This window comes from Schistocerca nitens, chromosome 2 (assembly GCF_023898315.1).
Source record: "Schistocerca nitens isolate TAMUIC-IGC-003100 chromosome 2, iqSchNite1.1, whole genome shotgun sequence".
NCBI lineage: Eukaryota > Metazoa > Arthropoda > Insecta > Orthoptera > Acrididae > Schistocerca > Schistocerca nitens.
This window is the reverse complement of record NC_064615.1, coordinates 889718418-889731147: the sequence shown is the minus strand read 5'-3', so window position 1 is coordinate 889731147 and position 12730 is coordinate 889718418. Positions and strand designations below refer to the sequence as shown.

The 12730-nt window shown below is 41.7% G+C and overlaps 1 protein-coding gene across 1 annotated transcript in view; it reads left to right on the top strand.

The window, feature by feature from the left end:
- Window positions 1-12730, top strand: part of LOC126237201 (NFX1-type zinc finger-containing protein 1-like) — a 383285-nt gene that overhangs the window by 229230 nt on the left and 141325 nt on the right. The gene's annotated exons all lie outside the window — the stretch shown is intronic.

The window sequence follows — 12730 nt, the reverse complement described above, 5'->3', positions numbered from 1 at the left end:
TTTTGTATTAGTTGATGATGTCTGGAGCTTGGCACGAGCTTTTTCATCGTGTTGCAACCATTCCATTTGTTGTAATTGACCTGCTATTATTTCTTCTGAATCAGTTTTTTCTGTGATGAAGTAATGGCTGGTAGTAATGTGTTTAATATGACATTTCTATCCATTTGTGTTTAATTGGTGCACCTTTATTCGATGAGGTTTCAGGATTGTAGCTGGATGATGTTGACTTTGTGCCACAATATTTCAGCTAGCAATCAGCCATCCATCTTCAGTTGACTGTCCTCCACTAGAGACTGCAAGTTCCCGGCATCGGCTTTATAGCAAAAATTGGTGCAGAAACACATGCGCATTGGCGGCCGTCACAGGAGTGTCCTCTATTGAAATCCACGCCCTCTGCAGACACTGTTATATCTGTAGCACGCAGATGCATGCGCATAAAGGTGAAACTAAATGTCCACTCTCTTTCAGAATGTGCGATCGCTTCATTAAAACCAGACATCAGGTGTTGCCAGATGTGTTATTATGAATAAACTGTTTTCTCTCAGAAGAAATTAGAGAGATCACTGGGTCCCAAGTCTTGTCCAGTTAAAAGCCGCCATCACGATGTATAAGATTTTGTGCTAGACATATTTCCATAGATTCACCAATTACCAAACCCCAAAAAGTTCTCACTGGGGCCAAGATTTTTGTGGCAGAAAAATCCATAGTGTGTCCTGTGGTGAGTACAATGTTCAACTGCGGCCGACTTACTGGACTGTGAGAGGCAAGTGTGGTGCTCATGTTCAAAACACCTTTCATGTACTGTGTGTATCATCTGACCTACATAAGCTTTGTCACACTGGCAAGGAATTTTGTAGATCCCTGCCTTCTGCAGACCCAGATCGTCTTTTACCGAAACAAGAAGGGCACTAATCTCCACCGAAGGCCAGAAGATTACTTTAACTTGATGTTTCCTTAGGATCTTGTGTACTTTAGATGAAAGATTGCCGACATACGGAAGGAACGCCCTGGATTTGAACAGCTCCTTATCTTCTTGATGTTGTGGGTGGTCATATTTCTTCCTCTTTAGCACTGTGCTAATCTGATGTGGAGAGTAACCATTGTCTTTGAACACCAAATATAGATGTTCTAGCTCCTTTGTAAGGCAGTCTCCATCAGAAACAACATGTGACTGGTTCACCAATGTTCTGAGGATGCTGGTAGTTTGTGAAGGCTGATGGCAACGCGACACTTACAGGTAAAGCTCTGTATGTGTGAACTTATGTTAGACAGAATGCCCTAATAACCCGTACACTCTCGTACTAACCAAGATGTCCAAAAATGATAAGCAACCATCCTTCTCTATTTCCATCGTAAACTGGATATTCTTGTGGATTGCATTCAGATATTGCAATAGAATTGACAGTTGTTCTTCACCATGGAGCGTGTGCCATCCATTTATCACCAGAAGACTCTCAGTTCTGTCAAATCAAGTACCCTTTCCTCAAAGTCTTCCATAAAAAAGGGGTTGGTTCACTCAGCAAGTTGTAAATTGTCCATTCATAAACCTCACGAGGCAACAGCATGGTAGCATTTATCTTATCCACTGGTAAGACCACTGTTTGAGGATCTTCTCGTAGCTTTCGTAGTGTGGCCATCTCTGTGGCAGAAATGAAGCTCTTCTGAGGTGGAGCTTTCGTGAGTGCACGACATGTTTCATGTCTTATTTCTTCTGCAGCATCACTAGGAAGAGGTCTAACAACTTCCTCAACAGCACTAATAAAATTAGTCAGAGGCAGGGTTCTTGGCGTAGGGCTTGAGTTCGAGCCTTTCCCGAGCACAGACAGTGTTACGGAGTACAAAAACTTAACTGTTAAATTGACTGCAGAGTGTTTCGAAGAGAATGGTTACTCTCCCCATCAGATTAGCACAGTGCTAAGGAGGAAGAAACGTGACCACCCACAACATCAAGACCTTTACCTGTAAGTGTCACGTTGCCATCAGCCTTCACAAACTACCAGCATCCTCAGAACATTGGTGAACCAGTCACATGTTGTTTCTGATGGAGACTGCCTTACAAAGGAGCTAGAACATCTATATTTGGTGTTCAAAGACAATGGTTACTCTCCACATCAGATTAGCACAGTGCTAAAGAGGAAGAAACATGACCACCCACAACATCAAGAAGATAAGGAGCTGTTCAAATCCAGGGCGTTCCTTCCGTACGTCGGCAATCTTTCATCTAAAGTAGACAAGATCCTAAGGAAACATCAAGTTAAAGTAATCTTCTGGCCTTCGGTGGAGTTTAGTGCCCTTCTTGTTTCGGTAAAAGACGATCTGGGTCTGCAGAAGGCAGGGATCTACAAAATTCCTTGCCAGTGTGACAAAGCTTATGTAGGTCAGATGATACACACAGTACATGAAAGGTGTTTTGAACATGAGCACCACACTTGCCTCTCACAGTCCAGTAAGTCGGCCGCAGCTGAACATTGTACTCACCACAGGACACACTATGGATTTTTCTGCCACAAAAATCTTGGCCCCAGTGAGAACTTTTTGGGGTTTGGTAATTGGTGAATCTATGGAAATATGTCTAGCACAAAATCTTCGATCCTGTAGATCCTGTGACAAAGATCTGTGGTGTGGAAGAATTTGGCTTAGGGTGTTGCACTTCTTGTGAGATTTTTCCATGAGCCAGATCACAATTCACATGCATATGATCATAATACTTCTCTTCTTGTAACTTTCTGCACTGGAAGCCGTGTTTCATATGTATAATAATCACTTGTATGGTTATGAGGCTGCTGATGGATACTGATTCATAGATGGAAGTGTGTGTTTTCCAATTAGCTCACTTAGTATCAGTCTCTATTAATCTTTTATGTGACCTTAATGAGATTTAAGAAAAAAATTAGCCCATTCTTTCACCTCTGTATGGCAGAACACATCAACTTGATTTTATCGCAGCCTCACATGCCTGAAGTGGAAAGAACTCCTTTCATCTGTGTCCATGCATCATTATAAATTTTTATTTGTTGATTGGAGCTCTGTATTCGGTCCTTGATTCGCCACAACATGAAAAGGTTCCTCCAGGGGCTTGTTAACTTCTAACCACCCTTGTGTCACACTTTTGTTATATAATAATGCTCTGTCTTCTGTCCTAAAAATTTTGATGTTTTGTGTGCGATCATGGTATTCTTTATTCTTCCCTTATATTCCTTACTAAAATTCCTTGCCGTTTTTTGCATCTGGCACATTCCCTCCTTGAGCTACATTAGGTAAGCACTGTATTCTGCACTTTGGCCAGATCCTCCTATAGGATCCCGGGAATATTGCATACCCTCTCGAAAAATATCTAAAATGGGGTGACCCTAGTCAAAGAATGTGGTGTGGTGGTGTAGACAGACAAAATTGACCCATTCAACCAAGTTTTTCTGTTTAGTTCCCTCATAAAGGTATCGATATTGTGTTAGTATTCTGTGTATTCTTTTGAGTGCTGCATTTGTCTACGGATGGTATGCACAAGGTTGAATCTTCTCAGTCTTTAGTAAATGACAAAGTCTCATAGTATGTCAGTTGGGAAGTTTATCCCTTCTTGCTCAAGAATACTGGGGTATTCTGTAACTTACTTTCTGTACTGGCACTTGTGCTCTTGTGTCAACATCCTGTTGCTTATGGGCTATGCTAAGACATTTCATGAGAGCATCCTAAAACATTAAAATGTGTCTATTCCCTTTCTCCGTTATCTGTATCTGTGGAATTTTGATCATTGTTGTGGAGATCTTAAAAGATAGGTCAGTCAGAGAACTGGCAACTCTGTATCAATCATGAAGCACACAGCTGTCTTATGTGACCACCTTGCCACCCTGAAATGTCTGCAATACAAATTAATACACCAAAAACACAGTGCATAACTTTTTATAAAAGTAAATGACAAATGAAGTTTTTAGATTCATTTCTTGTCATAGACTTCACTCAGTTATAAACAACTATTTGAGTGAGCTAACACAAGACCATTTTTCCATTGACGTTGCAGCAGTGTAATATAAATAACTTGAAGAGAAACATATTATTTATTCTTCTCTTATGTACAGTGACTCTTACTTGGAATGAGTGTAACATTTAAGTGATAAAACAAGTGCCATTAAAAGCAACTATCAGTTTAGATGACCATCGGACATTCAGTCGTTGATATTCCTAGGAGCAGTGTACAGCGTTACAGCGTGGAGGTCTCTTTCCTGTACTTGTGATGACATCAGACACAGCTTAACTACTCTCATCACCACCCAAGCCCAAAAGGAACACCTGAGACAGGCAAACCGAACAACAACAGAATGTGATCTGGAGTAACATTGATACTAAACAAATATAACTTTAATTATTGAGATGATGATCTTACCTAACTTCCAACCAAATTTCCACTAATTCAAAATTCATCATGCTTGTTCATTTATAGACAAGTGTGGTACAGGAATTTCCAACCAGCCAACTAACTTTAACCAGAATTATTACGATAAAATCATGGAAAATCTCATTCCCTCTCAATGTCTGAGACATCGCCTGAAGTTGAGCACTGCTGACAAGAGTCAGTGGCTGTACACCAGGGCAATACAAGATATTCAGCAGAGTCCAGCAGAGTATTTTGACTCCACTGCAGTCGCAATGAAAAGATGATGGCATAGTATAACTGTTGATCATCTGCTTGAAGTGACTGCCGGAAGAGAACTGATTTTCTCCTGTTCTGTGGCTGGCGACCAACATTGTTAATCAACAGTAATGTGGTGCAGCCTTTGAGCTGCTAAAGCTGATGTGTGTTTTCTCTGCCAATGACATTTCTTCATCCATCAATGCCAAAGTTGTAAGATCAAGTCCACTTAACTGTATCAATAGTTTATTTCTACTCTGTCACAAGAAAAGAGAGAAGAAAAGCAGACAAACATGGATTTATCAGTCAACTATTTTTAATGTACAAAATATTCCATAATATTTATCACCAAGCAATGAGGAAAGAGTTACAATCAGGGAGAGGGACAAGCTGGATTTAGAAGTGTATATACCACTATTGGCAATCTGCAAGTCTCACACATAGCCAGAGAACAATGCCGTGAATATGAATTTTGACTTTTGTTGGATTTATAGATTTTGAAAAAGCTTTAGACTCATTTTCAACCAAATCTGTACTGACAATTTTTCACAGACAAGGCACTCATTCAACATAAGTTAGTGTACTGATGAGTAGGTATATCAATGTCACAAATTGCATTTAAAGTTTTTCAGAATAGTGCGAAATTCAAAATTTAGAGAAGAGTCCTCCTATGAGATTTCATAATCCCAGAACAACTACTCTCTGTGTTCTTAGAGGAAGTTTTCAGTTTCTTAACGTGGATAAATGAAGATGGAATATATCTGAATTGCCTTCGTTTTGCTGATAATGGTGTACTGTTTGCCTCTAGTGGAGATAAATCACAAGAAATTAAGGAAGTTAATAGAACAGGTTTTATTGTAGACCTGAAAATCAGTTTCAGTACATGGTCCAGTGACATGAATGTGAACATCTGTCAATACTGAACACTCACCTCTGTAGTGTGGACATCTAGTAAGAGTGTCAGAGAGATTCTGTAAGGTGCCAATAGGTATGTGGAGCCATGGTAACTCCAGCACCATGGACAGCTGCGCCAGGTTTCTTGGTGGAGGATCCATGGTGCAAACAGCCTAATTGACGTGGTCCCACAGATTCGTGATTGGGTTTTAATCCACGGAGTATGGTGGCCAATGGATTACAGTAAGCTCATCCTGCTGCTCTTTGAACCACGCACATACACTGCGAGCTGTGTGACTCGTTGCATTGTCATGCTGGTAGATGCCATCCAGCCGAGGTTCAAATGGCTCTGAGCACTATGGGACTCAACATCTGTGGTCATCAGTCCCCTAGAACTTAGAACTACTTAAACCTAACTAACCTAAGGACATCACACATATCCATGCCCGAGGCAGGATTCGAACCTGCGACCGTAGCGGCCACGCGGTTCCAGACTGACGCGCCTAGAACCGCACGGCCACACCGGCCGGCTCCAGCCGAGGAAAAAACAAACTGCATGTATGGGTGGATGTGGTCCCCAAGGGTAGATGCATACTTCTGTTAATCCATTGTGCCTTCCAAAATGACGAGATCACTCAGGGAATGCCACCAAAACATTCTGCAAACCTTAACACTCCCTCCTCTGGCCTGGACCCTTAGGACGATTGTCGCAGGGCCATTTCTGCTTCGTGACAGCAACTGAAATGTTTTCCGCATCACCCCAACATGCTTTATACACCCTCCAGTGTCAAGCGTTTCCACGTGCTGTCTGTGTCTGGTTACGGCACGCTGACATCGAACATAGTGTGAAGATAACATTACAGGCAGATATACAATTTTTTTTGTATTTTACAATATTTTCTTTTACTTCTTTCCTGCTTTATTTTTCTCATACACAAAAAAGGTTATTTCAGAATGAGTTTTGTAAATATAATTCTTTGTATAATTATGTTTCTGTTTCCATAATGTAGTTGTTAAGAATCTGATAGCCATTTTCAATTGTTCTGATGTTGTATACTTTCTTATCTGTTAATGTATTATTTGAGTTCATTTTCTGTGGACACAATATGAAATTGTGATTTTGTATAAAGCTGTTAATCACTATGATCAGAATTTTTGAAAATGTTATGTGAAGCGGAATCATATGAAAAGTAGAAGTAGAAGGCATCAACAAAGAGTTAGGAGTGATAAGAAGAGACTGGAGTTGATCGTTGTGCCGCTACTGCTACACATTGTTTTTGTGACTAGTGAAAAATGTCAGTGTTTGGAGAGTACTAAATGTGTACCATGATTAAGCAACTAGTTACTTTACGTGTCATGTTGCTCATTTGCAGGAACTGTGTTTCGACTCATTAAATATACAACTTTGATTTGCAGACCGGCAAGCTTGTGCATGCCATAAAGATACTGTTTTTGACTGTAGAGAGCACAAACTGTTTAGTGCATACCATGGACTGTAGGATGGAACAGAAAATGTGGTTACACATTTTTGTGTCGTATACGAGGTCTGTTCAAAAAATTCTGGAACATTTGTAATTTTGCGCCAATGTTGTGTAGGAGCAAAATTCAGTTGGCATCCCTGCACACATCTGTGTTTAATGTGTATTGTGTCTGTTATTAGTTATTGTTTAGTGCTGTATTGACTAGAAAATTGTATCGCAAAGTTTATGAATTTCGAGATGGCAGAGTTAGAGGAGCAATTCAACTGCATTAAATTTTGCGTGAAACTCAAGAAAACCCTTACAGAAACATAATAAATGATGCAGGAAGCCTATGGTGATGTGTGCTTATGCCATACTTGGTGCTACAAATGGTTCACGTAGTTAAAAGATGGCGGGACGGAAGTTAAAGGTGACCCTCATTCAGGACGCCCTTCGATGTCTACCAATGATGCTCATGTGAGGAACATCAATGAAATTGTGGGTGCCAATTGAAGATTGACTATCAGAGAGATTGCAGAAGAATGTAACATTTCAATTGGATCATATCATGAAATCCTGACACAGCATCTTGAAACGCATCGTGCTGCCACCAAGTTCATTTCACTGCTCATGAGTCAAGACCAGAAAGACCTTCACTTCACAATCTGTGAAGAGCTTTTGGATCATGCAAATGACATTGATAAGTTCCTTAAAAGAATCATAACTGGTAATACGATGTGGACCTACAGTTAATGTGTTGAGACCAAAGTTCAAGCACCACAATGGCTCAGGAAAGGTTCTCCAAGACCAAAAAAAGCTCATCAGGTCAGGTCAAATGTCAAAGTCATGCTGATAGTTTTGTTTGACTTTGAAGGGTTAGTACATCATGAATTCGTGTGACAGGGACAAGTTGTTAATCACTGGTACCATAGGGATGGGTTGTAATGCCTGTGAGAAAATGTGAGAAGTAAATGGCCTGAAATGCGGTGACACAATTCATGACTTTACATAACAATAACGCACCCACACGTTCCTCCCTGTTGGTGCGTGACTATTGCACAAAAAACAAAATCACTGTGCTGCCTCATCCTTCATTCTCTCCAGACCTTTTCTCTGCAGCCTTTTTTTATTTCTAAAGTTGATAACCCCATTGAAAGAATGGAGATTTGCAATGATAGACAAGATTAAAGAAAATTCACAGACGGCGCTTCGCGCAGTCCAGCAAGAGCCATATCAAGACTGATTCCGGAAGTGAAAACGGCATTGGGAGTGGTGTATCAATTGAGGAAGAGAGTAGTTTGAAGGAGACCATGCACAATAAGTAAAAGGTAAGTGCAGTAAAATTTTGTGGGCCAAGTTCCAGAATATTTTGAACAGATGTTGTATTGATATGAAGAACTTAACTGTGAATATATGATGTGCTGATTGCTGCATAATTGAAGTGATTGTGTAGACAGTTGTGCACAGTACTTATTGTTCTGTTTGAACAACAGACTAATGATTTATAGTACAATTGACTTGATTTACTTTCGTAATACGTATAGATATGCTGTGAAAAGTACCGCAGCACAATTGTAAACCATACATCTGCAAACTGTGGCTAATGTATGTAACAAACATTATGACATCAGGTTACGTTATGCGTTAATGGGAAGAAAAATGTCGTATGTTTGTCACAGCATTTAGATACACAAATTGGAATTAATTCTGCAATCATCAAGCATTCCTGTTAGATTTGTAACAGGTGCCCCTGATCCAGGAGCTCAGTAAGGCAATGCCACTTATTGGATTACATGCTCAATGATCATGGACTAACGAGGTGGATGCTGACAACTCGCCGACAGCATCAGCTAAGTTGAAAGTGTTTTGAAAGAACATTGACTGAGGAGAAGCACAAACAATATTATTCAAATCGTGCTGTAAAAGCTCAGTATGTGCATAAGCAAGAGAAACTTTTCATGGTGATTAATTTTACATAATTGTCATATTGGAATTTTGTTTGATTTCTCATTCAATAATAATGTTCAGAACAGTAGTTAAAACCTAATTTCGTCCATAAACTTATTTCTTTCCATAATCATAACAATTTTGCAAACTCATTGGCTTATGTCATAGTCCGTATTATTGCAGACAATTGCTGTCAGTACTAAGGAGGTGAAAGTTAAAACAGTTGTATTCCCTTTCATTTGGTTTTAACTGCCAATGTTTCTTTGTTTATATATTTTGTAAGTGTTTAGCTACATTTGCGCGTTTTTTGTTTCGCAATTGATCTGATGCGAGTTATTGTGCTCTGCCAATGGATTTTGTGTACTGTGCATTAACTGCCATTGCATTGTTAGGTATAAACTCATCATGAGTTGTCCAATTTGTTTAGGAGAATATTTTATCAGTGCTAATCTGTTTGATTTGAGCTAATGGGTGACTGTTCATACTGTTATAGTTTTGGGTTAATTCCTTGCATGTGTGAATGTAGTGTTCAGCCAGTTTGAGGAAAAGTAAGTATTCCTGGCTCCAGTTAACTCCTGGACATCGTAAATTTAGGGGAGATGGATTAGAGTATCGTCAGTCTTAGTAGTTGCACAAGGTGGTCAGTTCAAGCTCAATTGAGATTCAAGGAGGTGCTGCTTCGGATGACGCAGTTACATTCTGTGATACATTCAGAACTGTTATCGCCACAATAGGCAGTGTTCACATGAATGTGACTCGGCCATGTACCATAAAGATACTGTGTGACCTTAACTTATTGGGAAGAAAATAATGCAAATTAAGTGTGTGAAAATAAAACTCTGTGATGTCTTTCGGTTAAGACAGCAAAAGAAATAAAAGGATATGAAGTACTTTTGGTAAATTAAATACACTCCTGGAAATGGAAAAAAGAACACATTGACACCGGTGTGTCAGACCCACCATACTTGCTCCGGACACTGCGAGAGAGCTGTACAAGCAATGATCACACGCACGGCACAGCGGACACACCAGGAACCGCGGTGTCGGCCGTCGAATGGCGCTAGCTGCGCAGCATTTGTGCACCGCCGCCGTCAGTGTCAGCCAGTTTGCCGTGGCATACGGAGCTCCATCGCAGTCTTTAACACTGGTAGCATGCCGTGACAGCGTGGACGTGAACCGTATGTGCAGTTGACGGACTTTGAGCGAGGGCGTATAGTGGGCATGCGGGAGGCCGGGTGGACGTACCGCCAAATTGCTCAACACGTGGGGCGTGAGGTCTCCACAGTACATCGATGTTGTCGCCAGTGGTCGGCGTAAGGTGCACGTGCCCGTCGACCTGGGACCGGACCGCAGCGACGCACGGATGCACGCCAAGACCGTAGGATCCTACACAGTGCCGTAGGGGACCGCACCGCCACTTCCCAGCAAATTAGGGACACTGTTGCTCCTGGGGTATCGGCGAGGACCATTCGCAACCGTCTCCATGAAGCTGGGCTACGGTCCCGCACACCGTTAGGCCGTCTTCCGCTCACGCCCCAACATCGTGCAGCCCGCCTCCAGTGGTGTCGCGACAGGCGTGAATAGAGGGACGAATGGAGACGTGTCGCCTTCAGCGATGAGAGTCGCTTCTGCCTTGGTGCCAATGATGGTCGTATGCGTGTTTGGTGCCGTGCAGGTGAGCGCCACAATCAGAACTGCATACGACCGAGGCACACAGGGCCAACACCCGGCATCATGGTGTGGGGAGCGATCTCCTACACTGGCCGTACACCACTGGTGATCGTCGAGGGGACACTGAATAGTGCACGGTACATCCAAACCGTCATCGAACCCATCGTTCTACCATTCCTAGACCGGCAAGGGAACTTGCTGTTCCAACAGGACAATGCACGTCCGCATGTATCCCATGCCACCCAACGTGCTCTAGAAGGTGTAAGTTAACTACCCTGGCCAGCAAGATCTCCGGATCTGTCCCCCATTGAGCATGTTTGGGACTGGATGAAGCGTCGTCTCACGCGGTCTGCATGTCCAGCACGAACGCTGGTCCAACTGAGGCGCCAGGTGGAAATGGCATGGCAAGCCGTTCCACAGGACTACATCCAGCATCTCTACGATCGTCTCCATGGGAGAATAGCAGCCTGCATTGCTGCGAAAGGTGGATATACACTGTACTAGTGCCGACATTGTGCATGCTCTGTTGCCTGTGTCTATGTGCCTGTGGTTCTGTCAGTGTGATCATGTGATGTATCTGACCCCAGGAATGTGTCAATAAAGTTTCCCCTTCCTGGGACAATGAATTCACGGTGTTCTTATTTCAATTTCCAGGAGTGTATGTTTTTCAAATCTAACCTTTTGATGTATTTGAAATAATATGAAGTGCTTTTGGTAAACTAAATATATTTTTCAAATTTAATCTTTTGATGTATTTGATGTGTCAGTTAAGATATGCTCATGTAGTATAACTTTTATTTGTGAGAACCATTTAAAAATTGTGGGTTGCTCTATGAGGCATGGTGCAATATTTGTCAGGAATTACAAGGGTAATCAGGAGAACAAACAAATGTATGAGGAAACAGAGTGGAATCAAAAACATAATTGTGACTGTAATGAAAACAAAATGCAGGTGACTAGGATATGTAAGCAGTTGAATATTTGATACATGGATGAAGGAAATTCTTCCCTGGTTTGAAGAGGCAAGAAAAGCCAGAGATGACAATCTGTCAGAATTTGAGCACGTAAAATTGGAAAACATGCAGGGGTAATGTGAATGCATGTGTAACTGAAAACTATAATGAATGGAAAAGTCTACTGGAGGGTTTTATTGATTACTATCTGGTTGCTCATCTTTAATACATTTTGAAAACCCAAGTGCAGCTCTACCCGAAAAATATGTTGGAAGTGTCTGACACCTTTACTCCCCTCTATTTGCCCCCTCTCCTATTTTTTAAGTACATGTTGTTTCCACTTGATACTTAGGATCAAACCAGAAAAGCTGACTATGTCCAAAATGGTGGTTCTCCAGATAGAACTAACCACTTGAGAAGTCTGCCCTTGTTTAGTGTCATGTATTACCAGAAACTTAAGGTGCTTAAACATGAAAGGAACTATGAATGGAACCGAGGGAATAAAGACAGCTTATATTGGTAGGAAACCTCAGTTAGTTGTGTGGAGGCAAGAGATCCCAAAGGGTAATGCATTGCTTGCTCTGTGTTGTCAGTGACTATGGAGAAGTAAGATCCTGTCAATGCATAAATGCAGTTTATGATGTTACAGGTGTTTCTAGATTAACCCTTTGAGTGCTGCAGATGGGAAATCCTGCCACACCCCACCATTTTGCAAGGGCTGCAGATGTCGTTAGCCACTGCAGTGGTATTTCCCATGGGTGCTGAAGACGACATTCATCATCTTGGCCTGGCCGGTACCTTAATCCCAGTGACGGCTTTTACCATCAGCCAGTTCCACTACTTATGGTTCTGCAGACATCTATAGCCAGTCAGCAGCATTTCCAGCGATTGCTGTTTGACTTTCGTGCTAGCTGGTTCATGTGATCATCTGTATTCTGGTTCTGTGGTGTTGTTTAGCTTTCAGCAGTATTTCTGTCGGATTTCACTGTTGCTAGAATGAAATTTTCACTCTACAGCAGAGTGTGCGCTGATGTGAAACTTCCTGGCAGATTAAAACTGTGTGCCGGACCGAGACTCGAAGTCGGGACCTTTGCCTTTCACGGGCAAGTGCTCTACCAACTGAGCTACCAAAGCACGACTCACGCCCCGTCCTCACAGCTTTACTTCTGCCAGTACCTCAT